Below are 21860 nucleotides of genomic sequence, written 5' to 3'. Positions count from 1 at the left end.
TCATTTAATACGATTTGTCACGTGTAAGCTAAAAATAGTTTACGATATTTAAAGATTTTATTTTTTATACATCGTAAGCTATTTTTAACGTACACGTGACAGATTGTATAGTAATCGTATTGAATGAATGGAACACTTGATTCAGAAATGGATGCAGAAGGATTTAAAGCACTAACGGGGAAACTTTCTCGTATGTGCAATTTTACATTTTTTGAAAATTTGTCACGGAGACAGAATACACAAAAAATTAGAATTTATTTAATTCAGTTGGAAAAGAAACATATCTGTGTCTAAGATTTGAGAATTAATAAAGAGTGCGAATTTTTAAGACGATGACTAAATAAATAACTCATACATACATTTTTATATACACGCATTTATTTTATATTAATCTTTAAATATTGAGACTATAATTATAAGAACTTATGAATTAAGAGCGATACTCTATAATTAAGAAGAAAATAAATTCCAGTCTGGAAGATAAACTATTAATAAAAAACGGTGCAAAATGTTGCAAAATTGATCGGGAACGGATATATATATATATATATATTCATCGCATCCGTTTGTTTTTTCATCAATATCTCGTTAAAATGTATCATCCACGCGAATATATATCGACGTTTATATCACTTGCAAAATAAACGAATATCATAAAGAATAATTGGGCGACAAATGACGATAGGGGATAGCGAAAATCGTTTCGCAAACACGCTCGGGTATATATAATACAGCGCAAAGTGCGCTTTCATCGTTGCGCTGCACCGGCTCGCAGCCTCTCGACGGCTTACGCGGATTAATAAAACGAAGACGGCGAGGAGCGCGAAGTTCCCGCTCAGCGTTTCCGCAAACAGTTATTAATTTCGCTGCCTTTGAGCCGGCCCGTAGCGAGATTGATAATGAATGCGCCGCGTCGTCGGCGGGCGATCAAGCGACAAGGATTTCTCATTCTTCTAGGTTTCGTCGGTAACTGAAACCTAGGGTGGGAGAACGCCGTATTCATCATACAGAGCGATTCAAAAGTCGCGCAACAGGTGTGCAACGATATTGATCCGTGCGCTATTCTATGGCTCTCCAACTCGCGATTACATATGTATTTCTTCGAATGTTGGCAGCGTGATAAATACGTAGATTATAACTCTCTCTCGCGAACCCTGTACAGAGTCATTAGTCTTTAGAGGGAGCTGTATAAGCAATTATACGTACTATGACAAACGCAGCGAAAGGAACCGTTTCGCGCGCAAGAGGGATAAAGAATTTCAATGATTTATGATTGATTAGACAATCGCATGATGAAGAAACCCGCGATAACCCTTTTCGGAGTAATGGTACGCCATGCGATATTTAAAAACCAAGGTTAAGAATATCGTGGGGAGGAAAACATAACATATCAGGGAACGGAGATAATGGTTGGAATACTTGTCGGAGGCAAGAAGATGGAACGGTAGAACTGATAAGGAAGGAAGTGTCAAGAAGGTAAGAGAGAAAACGCAAAAAAAAAAGAGAGAGAAAAAAGCAGGAGAAGCGATAAAACAAAGAAAAACTAATATAAAGGAGAAGGAACGGCTCCAATTTGATGGAACTGTTCTTCTATCCTTATAGCAGAATGGAAGAAGCGGAAAAAGTGCAGATTGAATAGACAACAAGAAAAGATACGCGACGAGATTGTTCAGAAAAATTAATACCATATAAAGAATTTGTCGAAAAAAAAAAAGAGAGAAAAAAGTAAAATATATTTTATTATTAATCTCCTTTAATTAAAGGAAACATAAAGGTATTAAACAAAACATGAAAATTAAATTTTCTCCAAGAGAGAAAGAGAGAGCGCGCGAGAAACGAGTATAATAGATTAAATTTTGACAAAGGGAAAGTCTCCACCGCGTCCACCTTGCGGAATCCTTTCAATTGTAAAGTCAAAATGCGCAATTGGAGAAATAAAGGTAAAATAATCACGATTTCGCAGAAACGCGCCGCCGCTACCCTTTCCGCAACACAAATCACTTTATACCGAAAGCATTTTCCTACTCCTGCAAGACGTTTGCTCGTATCCGTGTCGCTAACTTCCGGGCGCTCTGCAAACCGTTGAGGTCCTGTAGCAACCCTCTACCACCACCACCACTACTCCTTCGCCATTCCAATCCCCTCACGAGGGGTGGTTTGTGGATGTTCCTTGTTAGAGTAGCGGGCTGATTCCGTTGTGTGCGCAGCGGTGCGCTTCGTCCTTTGTGTGAGCTAACCAAACACTCCTCCTCCTCTCGGAGCCTTCTCCCTGTACCTTATCCTCATCTCCCTCATCCTTCTGCTCCACCATTATCGCGGCTACTTGCGCAAATTGTTTACACGTCGGTCCGCGAGCATTTCATGAGGCCAAAAATTGATGATTTGGTAAATGTTTGTTGCATTTTGAGAAGGAGGATTGATTTATTCAAGAAAGCGAGAGTATCTCACCGGCGTAAGATAATATTTGATTGGTCAAAAAGCAATCAAAGCAAAGCTGAGGCACGTCAATATATTCAATTTCGCGAATACTATTATGATTTATGTATGATAAAGCTGTCGGTATTGTTTTGTTTTCGAAACTATCGCGGCGTATCTAATTTGAAATTAATTTACACAATTTTGCAAACTCGATTCTTCGGTGCAACATTAATTGAATAATTTTTGCCGTTTCTGAAAAATCAGATAAAAACACTATAAACGCAATAAATTAATTTAAAAAAATTAATTAACAAAATTTTGCAAGCTCGATTCTTAAATGTAACATTAAACGAGTAATTTTTGTCGTTTCTGGAAAAAAAAAAAAAAAAAATAAATTAATTTTCGCGATTAAGAAAAATCCAGGCGTTTTCTCGTATATACGAAAGGCGTAAGGGATTGGTTCGGTTTAAAACGCAAAACCTGGCTGCAGTGGCAGCCGCTCGTTATCGAACACCGCCGCGAATACGAAACGCGGAGCAATTGCATTTCGCCGATTGTTTTTCTCGATTTGATTTTCCTGTATCGAAGCGCGCGAGAATTGATTTATTGGTAATTTACTTCTCCGCGTGGCGAAAGGGAAAATCCGGGCGTCAAGGGGTTAAATGCAGCGCGGCGGAACGAAACTCCCCGACATTCGCCACCGCGACGCAGCTAATCGTTGCGGGCGTCGGCGTCGCCGCGAAGTTTAGTCGATACGCGGGTATACGCGGATGCAGTCGCGCGTGTAAGCGAGAAAGAGAGAGAAAGTACAGTGACACATACACAGAGAGAGCGATATATATATATATATATATATATATATATATATATATATATATATACTATATATATAGAGAGAGAGAATCGTAGAAACAGGAGAGAGAGAGAGAGAGAGCAAGTCGAGTATCGATGTCATCTCCAGCACGCGGTTGAAGGGTGATTCCTATATCGCGTTGTGAATTGTTCCTCGAACTAACCGCTCGGCGATGAGCGAGCGAGCGAGCGAGAGCGAGAGCGAGATCGCGAGCGAAGCCGGAGCGGAGTCTGTAACAGGCAGCGACGCTAATGGAATATGACAACGCGAGGCGAATAATAATCGGCCGTTTCTCCGTCGCCGAACTTCGTAATAAAACGAGCATTGTCCGTGACGTTTCGTCGCCGACAGCGTCGCGACGTCACGACGGACGCCGCGTCGTCCCGTCTCGCGTACACGCGGATTTTTCAAGTATTTTCACAAGAGCGCGAGAGAGTTTTCCTCCACGCGTTAGTATTAACGATCTTACTCAGCGATAATTTTTTATATATATATATATAGTGCACGGTGTGTTCAAGGAGTCTTTGTCAATTTAAAGTAGACCTTCCCTTTAATATATAAATGTAACGGAGGACTTTGCTTTAATCGTCGCGATTTCATTGAACGCGTTTAATCGGATTATTTATTTAATCGCTTATTTGCGATGTGTATTTAAAAATAAAATTTTGCCAAATGAGAAATCTTGTAATATTTATATTTGTCTAAAATTGAGGGGCTGGAGATAGCAAGATTTATTTTTGTATTTGATTCTATATCTGATAATCAAAAAGTGTTTTAAAAATAGAGAGGACTAAAAGAGACTTTAAGAATGTACATGTTCTATTAATAACAAGAATGAAAAAAGTACGAACATTTGGATCTGAAAATAAATTTTGTTTCGAATTATAAACACTTTTTTTATTTATAACAGACAACATGCTTCGCATCGATGTTTCACAGATATTGTTCTTTTATTCATCTTTTATTACACGGAAGCACATAAGTATAATCTTCCGATTTAAACCTCTTGAATTTTTATTTATGAGAACATCTTAAGACTCTCGTTTCTGATACTCCTCTTGCTACTGTAAAAGTACTCTGAAATTGTATTGTTGCTTCATATGACAATATACGAAATACTCTAGGAATTTTTGAATATCTTCGACAATCCAGAACATGTCGATGCGAGATATGTATTGTGCGGAAGGAAATCATTTCTAGCAATTTCTTTAGTATAAAGTGTTCTTACCAAAGTTGTAAATACAAAGTATTTGTAACTTGGAAAAAAAACTTTTCGGACCTTCGTATGACTTTTTCATTCTTACGATGAGTAGAATATGCTCTTTAAGTTTAATCGCCCACTTCTAAAATACTCGATATGCAATTTTATATATTTTAAGTCGTATGCATTAATATCAAATATTTATTGCGAACATATGCATATATGTATATAATTTATCATGAACGCATTGTTATTATGCAACACATAATTTGTGCTATCTCACAAAGTATTTAACAAATATTATATCGTAACATATGTTAATTTATATTATTATTAAATTTTTGATAGAATCCAGATTGAATTTGAGGAAAATAAGTCTTTATTAATTCAAAATTGAGATAATTAAGCGTTCAAGTACATAAATGCAGTATATTAAAATATTTTACCTGTTATGTTGCAAACAAAAACGTAAAAATTTACGTAGAAATTAGTTATAGTTATGATACTTATAAAGAGAAATTTTGCATTTTATATGAAATGTCAAACAATTAATTTATTAATTTGATTTGTTATCACGTGTCACGCAACAAATTATTAAATAATAATAAAATAACAATGATATTCAATGTCAAGAATAATTGATAGACTGTGAAAATCGTTAATAATATGGCCTATTAATTTTATAACCACAGACCGTTAATCACAAGGGACGCCAAATTGTTAATTCATCAATTTATTTATGATCTTGCAGATCGAGTAATTAATGTTGCACGTGGGCTTGACCGGGCATATTTCGATATTCAATTGTATTCGAGAGCGATAATTTCATTATGGAATTTACACGGGTCCGATAAATTTTGCAAAATACCACACATTGTAATACCTAATCTCTGAGCTTATTAGTATCCTTCTTAATACCATCCGACAATTACATTTCTTATTTTCTTAATCGTCTACAATGATCGAAATTTAGATAATTAATTAATAATATCTATGTTTAATCCTTCGAATAATTTTATCCTATCAAAATTGTTAATATAATTCCCTTGACAAATTGGAACATCAAATTCTCTTGTAATAAGTAAAATTACGAACTTGTAATCTATTCATTCGCAAACTTATGAGTTCGTAAAAGGTTGTTGCCTATATTTTGAATCGTTTAATAACTTAAAAGCAAAGTTCTCTCGTCGAAATCCGTGTTTATGAAAAGCTTTTCTCATTCTGGAGTCATGAATGGGGAAAAAGCGTACGGTTAACAGCGGACGCGGCGGCTTTTCGCCGCATATGCTGTCGCAAAGATCAATTAATAATAAAAAAAAAAAAAAAAAAAAAAGAACATGGGTCGATAGTTGAAACGCGGGTCGGCGCGGCTGATCCTCGAATACTGCACTCGCAGAACGCAGGATGGCGGAAGTTATCACCGTGTACACGCGCGGTTACAAGTTCGGCCGTTAAAAGCGCGCCCGGTGAGTTTCGTACCAGCCAGTGCGACTCGGCTCGGCTCGACTCGACATGCACGCATTACGCTATTAGCCCACGACACGACATCATTTCCATCGTTTCGCTACACTCTTTGCCGAGGGGAGGTCGGCCCTTTAATTGCGCCCCGTTATTTATAGCCGCAGTTAAAACTTGCTTGGCCGTAGAGCGGAACAACGCGATACCGGGTGTCTTCTCGCCTCTCTAAACCGCGGATAGATCGTTTGTCGCGGTGGAGATTTTTGAAGAGAAAGAGAGAGAGCAAGCTGTCCGAGCAAATATATATTTTATTACGGCCCTTCATTTTGTGTAACTCTTCCATTACCTGTAAAAGGGGCTAATTATTTCATTTCCGAATAAAACTTTTTTTCCACAACGCAGTATTTCACTTCTCTTTTTTGCGAATATTTTTCATCGTCCCTGCTATCATTTTTATATATACATATTTCGAGATAAATGTGCAATATAGAAAATTACTATTTTCATTTCTACCTCACGTGTATTTAACAAAGCACCGACACATTTTTCATTTAAGAATAGCCATTTATTTCATTCCGTATTGTTTATGTTTTTTCATATCTACTTTTTCCGATTCTTTACAATTACACTTGTCACATTTTCAATATTTTATTATATCTTTTCCACACTCTCACAATACTTTTGCTGCACACACAGCATCTCCTTTATGATTTTATATCTTTCTATTGAGTAATGTTTCATTATGTTGCTGGTCAATCTCAATTTCAAGATAATCTCAAGTTAAAAAAAAAAAAATGTTCTGTCTCTCTTCGCTTTTTTCTCATTTCAGATAGTGGTCGAATAAATTTTACATATAAATCAATCCATAAAAAATTGATATATAGCACAATAATTAAATCAATATACAGATTTATTTAAATAATATATTTTTTATTAATTTTATTTAAATAAATCTGTATATCGATTTAAATCATTACTTCATTAATTTTATTTAAATAAATCTGTATATTGATTTAAATCATTACTTCATTAATTTTATTTAAATAAATCTGTATATCGATTTAAATCATTACTTCATTAATTTTATTCAAATAAATCTGTATATTGATTTAAATCATTACTTCATTAATTTTATTTAAATAAATCTGTATATTGATTTAAATCATTACTTCATTAATTTTATTTAAATAAACCTATACATCGATTTAAATAATTAGACACATAATGAATAGATATGCGACTAACGATTCTAACAAACCAACTGATAGATAAGAGCAGTGCCATGTCGATGGCCTTTCTCTTTTTTAATCCCGCAAATCCCGCGGTCGAAAAAGAGAAATCCGCGTATTCGCACTGGTTGCCGCGAAAGGGCCCGCGGGGGCTAATCTTGGCGGGCCCTTTGTCGGCGGAAATTCTTTTGTTTACCCCGTACGGGGGCGGAGAAGGGCGAGTTCTAGCTGTACGCGAAAAAGGTAGGCACTTATTAAGCAAGCCGGCTTTGTGCGAGAGCCTTTAGCCCTCCCTTCCTCTTTCCGGGGCGTCGCGACGTCCGTAGACGGATTGACCGGACGGTGAGCTCGGACGAGCGCGATGCAACGTAAAAGGACTCCGCATTTCTGTTGAAATACCGGCTCGAAATGTGGTCGGCGTTCAATACGGTGAGCTTGAATGCGCCAGCCGCGCTTTCAATGGCGTCGCGCCGCATCGCGTAAGGGATGGCGCGCTAATTATGGTGCTTGTAGTACTATGTGATTGCGATGCATGCATTTTTTTTTTTTTTTTTTCATGTGATTATGAGTCTCATATAATTCAGATTTAATCACGTTATAATTTATATGCCGCGCTAATTTATGCGCGTATTCATTGATCCGCAAAATATGAAGATATTCAAAAATGTGTGAAAAGGACACTTTTTTTTTCATTAAATATTTTATACAAGCGACTTATAATGTATGATTTCTTAATAATAAATTAATTTGAACTGTGTATAGCGTTAATATGAAATGTATAGACATGATTATTGTATTATTCTTGAATTGATGTTACATAATTACATTTAAAAAAAACTGCATTGTTGTAGAAGAAATGAAACCACCTTTACAAAATCAGTTATTGATGAGAAGGTTCAACTGGAATCAAATCTCATACTTTCTAGGCAGTAACCCAGTAACCGTTCCACGTGCAAAGTATAAAAGAATCATCGAGTGTCACACAGTTAGTCCTAAGAAAAGTTTAGAAAAGATCGAAAATCAGCAAATTCAGAAAGTAGGAAGCTGTCGGGAAAATGTTTGGGGTTCTACTTTTAGTTTTTAAAAAGTTTAGTTCGAAAATATTTTACTTCTCTTCAAATTCCGTCAAATCACTACGTCAAATTGCTAAAAAAGATCGTTGTAGAGTTATTTGCTTGAAGAATTTGTATCATTCTTATTTATAATGCAGTTCTGTTATTTTACTCAACAACTGATATTTCCTGGTGATTGCTTTTTCTTTTTAAGTTTAATAGCACTTTCATAAATCTTAATTTTTGATACATGTATCATCGCACTACTATACGATTATTAGACTAATTAAAATCTAATAATTTTAAAATAAAATCCATTTTTCCTCCGCCAAAATATAATTCCACGTACATACTTAACACAGTTGATCTCTACCATACATTTCCAGCTGCGCTACAGAAACAAAAGATTTTACTTATCGCAAATGCAATCGTAAATTGTATGAAACGGGAGGAGATTGAAAGTATCATATTTCTTTAAGCATCGTCGCATAAAATATTGCATAAGGAAGATAAAAAAAAAAAAAGAAAGTTTGCCATTACAACTTTACCAGGATGGAGAAAGAAGAAGCGCGTCGAGAATCGCGCGCGGCATTTTCCATTGTGCGAGCAGATGCTTCTTTATCTAATTCTGCTTCGGCGAAAACGAGGAACGCGGTCATAAATTTCAGCAGTTTTCTCGGCGACGGAGCGTCCGCGAAAGAGACGCGCGGCTTCCGACATCGACGACGCGCTGCTCACCAGCTTCCCTGGCATCGCGACATAATCGCCCTCGCGCGCCACTCGCCTTTTGTAACTGCCAACGGGCCAATCTAAGTGACGTACGGCTTTGCGCGACCCCGCGACCTCATACCGCACCCGCCATAATCATTTCATACACAATAGTCGGACGCCGTTCGCAACGAGATGCGCGCAATGCCGAGCCGGGGGAGACTCGGAACCGGTGCGCGGCTGCAAGAGTAATGGATGCAATTTGTAGCCACCTCCAGCCCTCTCTCCCGCATTCCAGGGCAGCCGGTGCTGCACGCGTGATCCGCGAATTTACACGTGTGCTCGTTGCCCACCCCTTCTCTCCGTCAACCCCCGATGATCCCGAAGGTGTCACTCTGTCGCAGCGTATCGTATCGCGCTTTCGCCACATCGTTATCTCATCTCCGACAGAATTGACAGCATAGCATTGTAAGAATCGAATCGAGAAGTGTCAGGGGAGCGAGAGAATATTTCTGAACGATTTTTTTTGATATTTGACAGCGCTGAGGAATGCTAGATATTTATTAAGTTTCTGTTCTTTGGAGTCTAGTCTATTTTCGATAAATTTTCAAATACGCTTTCGTTAATGCGAATTCCATATAATGGGAAGCAATATATTTTATTTCTCAAGTGGATGGAATCCATGTGGGGAGTCTTAAATGCGGAGAATGTGCAGTCAATCGCCAATCCCATTAGCCTCGTTCTCTGCATTCGAAATTTTCATCAGCGATCAATCGTTCAGAAAAGAAAATCTCAATCGTTTGTTTTATTTAAGACAAGTTCTCGAAACGGTAGTTCCTGATTAATATCCATCCATCAAAGTCTGATCTTAATTAAAAATTCACGTGTTCAATGATTTTCTTATCTGAACGTAATGCATATCTGCTAATTTTTCCAACATACTCTCTCTCGCTTCGGATAATTCAATCTAGATGTCAATAAAAAAATTTTGCAAAAAAAGAGAGAAAGAAAAAAAAGAAAAAGACAATACACTTATACCTCGTCTTATAGTAGATTTTCCGATACAATGTAAAGAATATTTAGGATCGCCGATGGTCGAATCGATAGAGTTAGAATTTCCTGATTAATATCCATCCATCAAAGTCTGATCTTAATTAAAAATTCATGTGCTCAATGATTTCTTATCTGAACGCAATGCATATCTGCTAATTCTTCCAACATACTCTCTCTCGCTTCGGATAATTCAACCTAGATGTCAATAAAAAAATTTTGCAAAAAAAGAGAAAGAAAAAAAAAGAAAAAGACAATACACTTATATCTCGTCTTATAGTAGATTTTCCGATACAATGTAAAGATATTTAGGATCGCCGAGGGTCGAATCGATATAGTTAGAATTTCCTGATTAATATCCATCCATCAAAGTCTGATCTTAATTAAAAATTCATGTGCTCAATGATTTCTTATCTGAACGCAATGCATATCTGCTAATTCTTCCAACATACTCTCTCTCGCTTCGGATAATTCAACCTAGATGTCAATAAAAAAATTTTGCAAAAAAAGAGAAAAAAAAAAAAAGAAAAAGACAATACACTTATACCTCGTCTTATAGTAGATTTTCCGATACAATGTAAAGAATATTTAGGATCGCCGAGGGTCGAATCGATATAGTTAGAATTTCCTGATTAATATCCATCCATCAAAGTCTGATCTTAATTAAAAATTCATGTGCTCAATGATTTCTTATCTGAACGCAATGCATATCTGCTAATTCTTCCAACATACTCTCTCTTGCTTCGGATAATTCAACCTAGATGTCAATAAAAAAATTTTGCAAAAAAAGAGAAAGAAAAAAAAAGAAAAAGACAATACACTTATATCTCGTCTTATAGTAGATTTTCCGATACAATGTAAAGATATTTAGGATCGCCGAGGGTCGAATCGATATAGTTAGAATTTCCTGATTAATATCCATCCATCAAAGTCTGATCTTAATTAAAAATTCATGTGCTCAATGATTTCTTATCTGAACGCAATGCATATCTGCTAATTCTTCCAACATACTCTCTCTCTCTCGCTTCAGATAATTCAACCTAGATGTCAATAAAAAAATTTTGCAAAAAAAGAGAAAGAAAAAAAAAGAAAAAGACAATACACTTATACCTCGTCTTATAGTAGATTTTCCGATACAATGTAAAGAATATTTAGGATCGCCGAGGGTCGAATCGATATAGTTAGAATTTCCTGATTAATATCCATCCATCAAAGTCTGATCTTAATTAAAAATTCATGTGCTCAATGATTTCTTATCTGAACGCAATGCATATCTGCTAATTCTTCCAACATACTCTCTCTTGCTTCGGATAATTCAACCTAGATGTCAATAAAAAAATTTTGCAAAAAAAGAGAAAGAAAAAAAAAGAAAAAGACAATACACTTATACCTCGTCTTATAGTAGATTTTCCGATACAATGTAAAGAATATTTAGGATCGCCGAGGGTCGAATCGATAGAGTTAGAATTTCCTGATTAATATCCATCCATCAAAGTCTGATCTTAATTAAAAATTCATGTGCTCAATGATTTCTTATCTGAACGCAATGCATATCTGCTAATTCTTCCAACATACTCTCTCTCGCTTCGGATAATTCAACCTAGATGTCAATAAAAAAATTTTGCAAAAAAAGAGAAAGAAAAAAAAAGAAAAAGACAATACACTTATATCTCGTCTTATAGTAGATTTTCCGATACAATGTAAAGATATTTAGGATCGCCGAGGGTCGAATCGATATAGTTAGAATTTCCTGATTAATATCCATCCATCAAAGTCTGATCTTAATTAAAAATTCATGTGCTCAATGATTTCTTATCTGAACGCAATGCATATCTGCTAATTCTTCCAACATACTCTCTCTCTCTCGCTTCAGATAATTCAACCTAGATGTCAATAAAAAAATTTTGCAAAAAAAGAGAGAAAGAAAAAAAAAGAAAAAGACAATACACTTATACCTCGTCTTATAGTAGATTTTCCGATACAATGTAAAGAATATTTAGGATCGCCGAGGGTCGAATCGATAGAGTTAGAATTTAGTTGGGAAGTCCGCGGGGGCGAGCGAGCGTACGTAATTACATGGAAAAAATTCCAGTCAGGAGGCGAGCGTTCTCTCGTTGTTGAGTTAGAGTCGCGTTGCGTGGCGTGCCCGGACTTAGAAATCGGCCAGCCAATCAGCCAATCACGTACCCGTACCGTGGTTACCTTCCGATCGCTCTCGGAACCCTACCGAAATCTCAGCGGGCCAATCGAGCCGGGCCGGCACGCTTCTGCCAAATTGCGCACTATTTTTAAATATTAAGTCCGCTCCCGTCGGAGAATGCCCGTTCGACCGAAACTTGCCGACATTCAGCTCGAGTCACGACGGTTAATTCTTATCGGACATCGACTAAACGACGTGTTCCCGAATTCGGCTCGAAGCAGACTGGAAAAGTTGTAAGGACGTAAGATGTCAACTATTTTTGCCCGAAAAGAAAATGTGTATTTCGAAAAATGCAAAAGTATTTGATTACGTTTATTACATAATCTATATGGATTATATATATGTATATCAGCATCGAAGAGGTAAACTCTGTATTGTCTTTTTTCGAAAAATATACAATAAACTATTTTAACAAATGCAGCTGAAAATTCATAATAATGTCACTTACTATTGAATTATTTTTGTAAGTATTGCAAATAAGTATTGATCTGAAGCCAATAAAATGTTTAACTGTTTAGCTTAATACAGTTCACCTCTGAGATAATATATGGGACACAGAGATAATATATGGGACATCGACTAAACGACATGTTCCCGAATTCGACTCGAAGCAAACTGGAAAAGTTGTAAGGACGTAAGATGTCAACTATTTTTGCCCGAAAAGAAAATGTGTATTTCGAAAAATGCAAAAGTATTTGATTACGTTTATTACATAATCTATATGGATTATATATATGTATATCAGCATCGAAGAGGTAAACTCTGTATTGTCTTTTTTTTCAAAAAATATACAATAAACTATTTTAATAAATGCAGCTGAAAATCCATAATGATGTCACTTACTATTGAATCATTTTTGTAAGTATTGCAAATAATATTGATCTGAGAAGCCGATAAAATGTTTAGTTGTTTAGCTTAATACAGTTCACCTCTGAGATAATATATGGGACACAGAGCTCTAAATGCATCGCTTCCTTTATAACGAATTTAACTGCGCCTTGCATTCATCGACGCTTATATCTCCTGTTTATCACAAAACTTGCTTCGAAAGCAATCACGCCATCAATGCAATGGCGTGAATTTTTATGACGACGGCTATTCACGGCTTAAATCGAAGCGGTTATCGGCACGAATTCAAGAGAGTCTCTAGAACCTCGTTCGCGGAAGCGAAGGGATAAGAAGTTTAAAATGTGTATGTGTGTCTCGCGCTATATAAAGTTTATCATTTAATTTTCCATCACTTTGTATTATCCGACGCTGTTTCGCAGCCGGGCCGCATTAGTAAGCAAGGAATAATATCGATGCTCTCCGGCAGAGCAAAGTTCTGAATTCGGATCGACTTGGCGCGATGCATCGAGCTACTTTCGCGTTATGCAATATTAATGCCCGTGCGTCACTTTAAAATACAAACACTTTGGGCCGCCTGTGTGAATAATGCATAGCCACGACTGCTTCATTACCGATTCGCGTCGTTTCTCGATTTATCCCGCGAGAATCGCCGCGAGTTACTGCTCTTTGATTTTTTTCTCACTCACCCTCTCTAACACATATACATATATACACACACACACACACACCAGCTCGAAAAATTATCGTCCGACGGGTATATAACGGTTCGACCGCACAAATTTTCTAACGTGACACACGAACTTCGTCGACCTCATTCGTACCATCTTTCGTAGATTCTCCCACATCTTGGACTATCCGCAACTATCCCGGCGTCTGGGACGTGCCAGACATTCCACGAGATAAAATGTGTTGCCGCATACATCAAGAAGTGTTCAGACTTTCGCATAGCAATGCAAAGTAATTTTAATGAATATAAATACGGAGCGTATCTAAGAGTGTTTTCGGTGATGTATACACAATCGGGAAAATGCTAATTACATGAAAAAGAATAATCGAAAATATGATTAAAGAAAAAAATAAGATTGCTTTACAGTTGCCAACAAAATTTTTTAAATTACAAGATTATATCTTTTGTCATTTTTAAATTTCATTAATTACTTTGTTCAACAACATCAAAGCATGAATAAAAAATGCAACTATATTTCTAATAAAATAATTCGATATACAAATTAAAATTCTTTGTTATAACTTTACGAGAATTTTTTTACGTTGAACTCGAACTGGACAAATAGTTTCCTTTCAAAAATTCAAAATTAATACAGTCATACAAACTTAGTTGAATGATCGGGAAAGAAAAATGATAACGAGGTTTTACGAAAAACAGTTGTTAAAAAATTCTTTTTAATTACAAGATTATATCTTTTGTCATTTTTAAATTTCATTAATTACTTTGTTCAAACAACATCAGCTATCAAAGCATGAATAAAAAATGCAACAACTAAATATATTTCAAACGAAATAATTCGATATAAAAATTAAAAATTCTTTGTTATAACTTTACGAGAATTTTTTCACGTTGAACTCGAACTGGACAGTTTCCTTTCAAAAATCCAAAATTAATGTAGTCATACAAATATAGTTGAATGATCGGGAAGGAAAAATAATAACGGGGATTTTACCAAAAACCAGGACATGGATATATACCGCTTCGAGCGAGCTTTCTGCATTATCCTCGCGGGCGATGCGCAAATTGCCAAACTTTTCACGCCCTGCTATTATTGTTATTGTTGTCGTCGAGATAATTACGCGGCGGCACAATTAAATCACACGACAATATCGAGTTTCGGTATCGATCGCACGTTGATCAATGGCGCATTCCCCGACTAACGCCTGCATCGCATCCGCGCACATGTATGCGTATTAACGCTTTAACGACAAATATAACATTTTGCCTGAATTGCACGCCCATGCACGCACGCAATTTACGCAGTCGAGCGTCATCGTCGCCGGAAATTATCGAGGAGCATAAACAATGTCGGGTCCTCATTTTTGGCGCCGTTCTTTGATTGCTATCAAATATTTATAGAATGCTAAAATTGTAAAATTATTGTAGAAACATTCGTGGCGGAAATCAGAGATTTGATTCGCGTACAGGAAAATTGCTCGGTGAATAATTGGATATCCAATATCGATTTCTTTAGATATTTTTGAAATTTATCTCATGAAAGTAGAAAAATTGAAGGAGAAACTAAATGATTGATTGTTGAAAATATGAGCAAAAATATCCTCATTGATATCTCCACGATTTTGTAAACTTTTAAACATAACTCATAATTGCATCGAATTAATAATTTCGACAATCAGTATGTTCAATATGCGATACGCTTATTAATTAATTAAAATAAAAATAATTACAAAGAGAAAATCAATATAAAGAAAGGAAGAAAAGTTAATATAAGATCAAGCTTTCTGCAAAGATTTAAATTAAATTTCATTAAATTTCCTGTAAGTATAAGAAAGTGTAAGAAGAGTATTGAATCTCAACATAATGATTAAAAAATTCAGTTATTAATCCAATAATATAATGCAGTTAGAAAATTGTTTTTTTTTCAGAATCTATTTATAAGAAATATCTTCGATTAACATAATGATGAAGAATCTGATTCTGCGATGTATCAAAGATAATTCCTATCATTATCTTATCGTGCACCGTTATTATAATCATTTCGCGACGAGAACAGAGGACGGAGAAGCAATCGCGACATGACTTTTGAAAATTGCATAAGAAGGCACGGCGATGGGGAGGGAAAGAAGGTTGGATTCTCTAGCAAATGTCATTACGGGCGTGCATTTCGTCGCTAATTACAGCGAAATACCCGCGAGGCTTGTCCTTTCCTCGGTTAATTAGTTAAACTCCCCTCTTCGCGACGGTGATAAGCCGGGGAATTTTGTCCTTAACGAGCTGCGCACGCGGCTCCTTTAAGGGACAATGACGAACCGCCGCGACGTTATCCGCCAAGAGGGCGAGAACGATGTTTGTACGCGCGCTCGTCGTAAAGGCTATTTTACGCGTCGCCAACGAGAAGGGTAAGTCAAGTGCGCGGGTTTACATGGTGCGATCCATCCATGAGAGCGTATTTTAGATGGAGAGAGAAAGAGAGTTCCCATACGAGTTACTTATCACACAAGATAGCGTCCTGTGTAAATACTCGTTTAAAATAAGCGAGTCAAGCGGCAAAATGCACCAGCAATGCGAACTGTATTTTAATCGTGTTTCAAATATACAGGCTGTTTAAATCGTATCACGCGTTAATAGAAGATTCCTGAGGCGATTTCGAGACGATTTTTCCGCAGCGAAATAAATTATTAACGAAACTACATTTTTTACTTAATTTCAGGTAAAGTTTACTTTAATAAAATTTTAATTTAAAGTTTAGTCACAAAGATACATCATTTCAAAAATTAGGAACATTAAAAAAATGATGACCTTTCTCGACATTTTCGCAGTGGAAAAATCGCCTCCAAATCGCTTCAGGCGTCTCTCATTAACGTGTGATACGGTAGATCTGGGATATCCTGTTTATTCTATTTTGCTAGATAATATCTTATTCAAGAATATTTAAAAATCCTAATAATTAATTTATGCATATCTAATTTTAAATAATATTTTTATTGGGACCGACGAAATTCTTTAACTATATATATAATCATTACGTTGCATCAATAATTATAAATAATGTAATTATATTTATTATAATAAATATATGTTCAGAGTATATATATATTTTAACTGTAATATTCGTGATATTCATTTTGATAATTTTTATATATATTTTCAAATATATTCACTTTTCAGATGGATGGCAATCATCGAAAGATTTAAATTTAATTTGGAACTTTACACTTAGCACTAGATATCGTTAAATTATTTTTATTCTACTAATCTCATTTGGCAGACAAATAACATTGAAATTAAATTATTTACTTCTAACGCTAAATGTGACTCTTAAGAAAGCTACTTTTTAAAACATAATGTTCGTTCCATTAAATTTAATATAGATTTGCCATTACATATTTTAACACACTAATTGTAAATAATTCATGATTCTTGTTCCATTTCTACAGTTCTAAAATGATAGAAAACAGCATCTAAAATTAAAATGCTAATTGTAACATTTGTAATGTGTGTTTGCGTATATATTTTAACAAAAATCTCGAACTTATTTAAAGTAAATTTTAAAATGAATTTATCCTCATCAAATTTATTTTTCCTCGCAATAAATATAATCGAATATTAAAATTTCACATAAAATATAAATTTTCCATTTATCTAATACATTGTATCTAACATAAATCAATTTTTGTAATTATTTTCTGCCAAAGTGTTCATTTCTCTCGATGTTTAGGCATCGCAATATATAATAACATCTAAAAACAGCATAAGAGAATGAAATATAAGCAGATATAAAATAATTTTGCAAATAGTGGTGAAAAAAACCCGAGCAACAGCCCTCATACTTGACTCGCTCCTCCGGTAAACCAGACATAAGGGCTGCACTTGCACCGCCGGGATGCATCCATAATGTGCACCTCATTGTCTAGGATGGTAAATCGCGAGTGCGGGAACGAGCGTTACTTTCGAGCGGAACGTGTAGCCGAAGCGAGTGCCCTGTTGGGAACGTGTTTCGGCAGTTACATTGCAAACTGCACAGCGAGTTGCACTTTGGGGATTTGGACGACCGCTGGGATTTATTCGATTATTACATATGTTATGATATTTCTCATTACTAACGAATTTCAATGGAAAGAATATGTCTTTAATTTACCGCACAGAAAAGATCTTTTAATCAAACCTTCACTCATATTGGGATGATAAAATCATAAATCAACTTGTTACCAATTATCATTTAAATCGAGATCATTGCCTGTATTTGCAATACCTATAAAATATTCAAGATAATATTCTAATAACTGCATTCTGCAATATATATATATATATATTTCTTATACTTAATGCATATATTATTTCGTAGGTATTATTAAATTCGTTATTATTGCAGTATAATTTTATTATATGACGAATTTGTAAAATAGAACACATTAATGAAGTCTCATTGTGAATATTGCGGGTAATGCTAATTTATATATAATTTGGTAAAGTAGAATTTCATTGTAACAAAATACATACATATTTATAATGAAAATTTTGCAAATATTACAATTATCAATTAAGTGTACTTTGATTCTGTTATACATTTTTTAAACATTATGGAAAGTATCGACTTTGACTTGACGTCTTTTAAATTACAAGAAATATAAATGTTTGATGCATTTAATTATATTCTATATTTATGCAAAGGCAATGTATGTGTGTATATCTTAATTATAATAAACCACACGAGCGTTTGTGCGCGCATTCTAATTACAATTGTACATATATAATTACGACAGTAGAAGCTCTCCATTATCTAAACTAATAGGGAGATACTAGTGTTCAGATAAGTGAATTTCTAAATAACAGAACCCTTGCTTCCGCGATACTCAACTCTTGATTCGTTTAAAAAAAAATAATAGAAATCAATACGCAAAATTGGCATATTTTCATAATGAATTCCTTGTCGAGTTAAAGCATAGATTTTTAAATATATTTAATTACGTGAAATTATATTAAGCTCTCTGCTTCTCAAATTCTTTAACTAATATCTTCGAGAGGAGAAAATATATCTTCGTCTCTTTAAGATGTAAACAATGCGCGAAATAATAAGAAAATATTCTGTTGAAACAGTTTGAATAGCGTGGAACGGAGATAATAGAATATTCGAATAATGGAAATTGAATTAGTAGAAGGTTCTTCACTCTACTGCATAATTTAATATAAAATCGTACGTGTATATGTGCGTACACCGCCATCGTAGCACAACAATTGCCTGCGGGAAGCAGAACGTATCTCAAAATTGAAATCGAAAATTTGGATAAATCGGCTTTTCGTTATGGAGCAAAAATGCAAATTAAATGGCGATTTAAATGAAAAGCCGAGCTTAACGAGCGAAGGCAATTTTCACGATCGCTAAGAATAAGTTGACGATAATAGTAACGCCGGCTGCACCCTTGACACGGGCACACTTTAAGTTTTCCGACGTGTCGGTATCAATAAGATTACGCGGTAGACTTCGTAAATCTCGGCGCATCGCGTAATCTGGCAATCGAAGTTTTCTAGTCACGCGAGATATCACCGAATGGACTATCGATATGCAGTGTCCGGGCGAGTTGGATGAAATATGATCTCTGCAGATTCTTTTTTCGTCGAAATCATCGGAAATTTTATATTATTTTCAGTACATCGTAAGATTTGCCGATATAATTCGTGAATAGAAAATTATCATCATTTTTCTCATTGAAGCTGAATTGTAATCTTTTTTTGTTTTTTTTTTTCCGATAATAAAATACTCGATAATGAAACTTAACTCCACAATAAAGCTTGTGTGGCACATATTTCTTGCTTTTCAAAATGCTTTGATAAAACGATGCAAAAAGTATATGAACAAAATTCTGTAGTAAAATTTATTTAACATGTTACGGAAGAGTCCTCATTAATTTACGTTAAGTTGAACATTTATAATTATAATTAAGTAGACAATCTAAAACAAGACAAATAGCTTTTAAATTTTCTAAATATAATTAACATTCTTTTGGTAGTTTTATTAACATATTATTATATGCATCATCATATATAAGATAAGAAGATTATTATCGCGCACACATTATGCATGCCATGTATCTTTTTATCAAAGCACTTGCGAGCAAATATCATTTAACTTTTTAATTTCAGCCAAATAAACATTAATATATTCATTATCATCGCATATTACATAATAAAATAAATGAACATCGAATTCTCCGTGAAATAAAATAATGAACACTTGACTTAATTAATATTTATAATCAATTCATATAATTATATTAATAATAATGAAACGACTTAGCTTAACGATATAGCATAAATTACATTCTCGAAATAAATTTCAGTAAATATGCATTAGTACATCGATACCGTAAAGCGTGCAGTTTTATGTTTATTTCGATATAATTTTCGAGAATTATTTTGTATTATTTTCAAAATAAACAAATCAATTAATATTATTTTATAGTCTCATCAAATTTATAACAAAATCGGGATACACATATAAATGTATAATCTCTATAATTTATAAAACAAATTCATTAAACTCTCCTGCGAAGCTTCACGAATTTACATTTAATTTCATTACGCCACCATTACGAGGTGATTAAGTTAAATTAAATTGAATTACAGCCAGCACACGATAATTATTCTCGAAGTTTTAAAAGAGAGATTATAATTAAAATTTTTCACGCAGTTACATTAATTTAAATTACCATTCATACTCGCTATTAAATAAACATCACCGAGTGGTCAAAGAAATCCTCGTGGGTTTAAAAGTGCGCGCGCTCTACTTAAAAGCGCGGCTTTTATCTCGCTAATTAATTAATTAATTAATCCGAGGGCCGGGCTTGGAATCAGTCTCGGTACCGGAGTCTTACGAAATTTGTTTGCGAGAGAGGAACGTTTTGCACTTTTGCGCGGATCGCTCTCTCCTCCCTCTTTTTCCCGCCATTTCTTCGGTGCAAGATCTGCAAGACGCTGCTGCTGTCATCGCGCCCTTCTCCCGCGGCATTTTTGCGGCTCTTCAACCAATTTAATCCTCTCGTGAAAACGCCGAATAAAGATTAACCATCTCGTTTAAATGCATGCGTTGTCGTCGCGCGGCGCATTCAAAGCGGAAGCAATGGAATTTGCCGCCTCAAAGAAAATTATAAACACAGACTCTCTCTCCCACGTAACGTTCGCGCCCGTTCGCGAACCTGCCCGCCGCACCCTCGCGTTGCACATAATTGCATTCGTCTCGTACTACACGCTCGCTCGCTTCCGCCCGCTTCCGCTTTGGCGCGTTTCGGCGACGTGGTGCGCTCCCGAAAGCCGAGATTTTCCGGCGTTTGAAAAGCGATCCCTTGCAATAATGCATTCTTTATATCGGTGAGAACTTTCGCGATATCGCGATGAATGCAATATATGCAGCGTGCATATCAAAGTGGCATACGGAGTATTATTCTCTTATCCCGCGTTGATTTCATTTCGCGTGTTTATTTTATCTACATATGCGCATTCAAACGCGCATTTTTTTGCGTGTGCTTTCTTTTTAACTTGATGATATGAATCCCGGTAACTCTGTTTATCTTTCGTTATCGCGCTGTTTTCTCTCTTGTTTGCGTTTACTGCCGTTTATCACGGCTCCTTTTTCTCGATAATCCACGTCTGATATTTTTACTGATCTCATCAATGTCTTCGCAATACACTGCAGCTTGTAAAACATTGTTTACAGTGGTTGACGTTCTCAAAAAAATATTTTTCAAATTTCTTTGATAGTTTAAATAGGATAATTTTGCAGAGAGAAAAGAGTTTGCTCAATAAACAACCCGGACACATTTTTTTTATATATAACAATATAAAATTATATAGAAATGTATAATACAAAATTATACATATAATCGCAAAATTAAATATGAAATGTGTTCACACATAATTAGATAAAAGTGCTTTTTATATATAATTATAAATATTTCTTCATATATATATATATATATATATATATATATATATAATTTTATATAATTAAATATAAAAAAATATTTTCCCGGGAATTCTAAGTTAATGTACGGTATAAATATGCAACTGTGTGTAGGAGAACTTGAGAAACTAAATATCAGACACACGACAAAGTAATCAGCCGCCGTTTCCCTTTATCTGCGCAGAGAGTTCTTTAGA

The 21860-nt window shown here is 35.1% G+C and overlaps 2 protein-coding genes across 2 annotated transcripts in view; one reads left to right on the top strand and one right to left on the bottom strand.

Annotated features, from left to right (window-relative positions):
• Positions 1-21860, top strand: part of LOC146724950 (uncharacterized) — a 345089-nt gene that overhangs the window by 192905 nt on the left and 130324 nt on the right. The window lies entirely within an intron of this gene.
• The window catches only part of LOC114943065 (uncharacterized), a 116654-nt gene that overhangs the window by 42507 nt on the left and 52287 nt on the right, over positions 1-21860 (bottom strand). The window lies entirely within an intron of this gene.

Source organism: Nylanderia fulva, unplaced genomic scaffold (assembly GCF_048542155.1).
Source record: "Nylanderia fulva isolate GAGA-0341 unplaced genomic scaffold, ASM4854215v1 Scaffold11, whole genome shotgun sequence".
NCBI lineage: Eukaryota > Metazoa > Arthropoda > Insecta > Hymenoptera > Formicidae > Nylanderia > Nylanderia fulva.
Note: the sequence above shows the minus strand (reverse complement) of the source record. Positions and strands in the feature narration are given on the sequence as shown.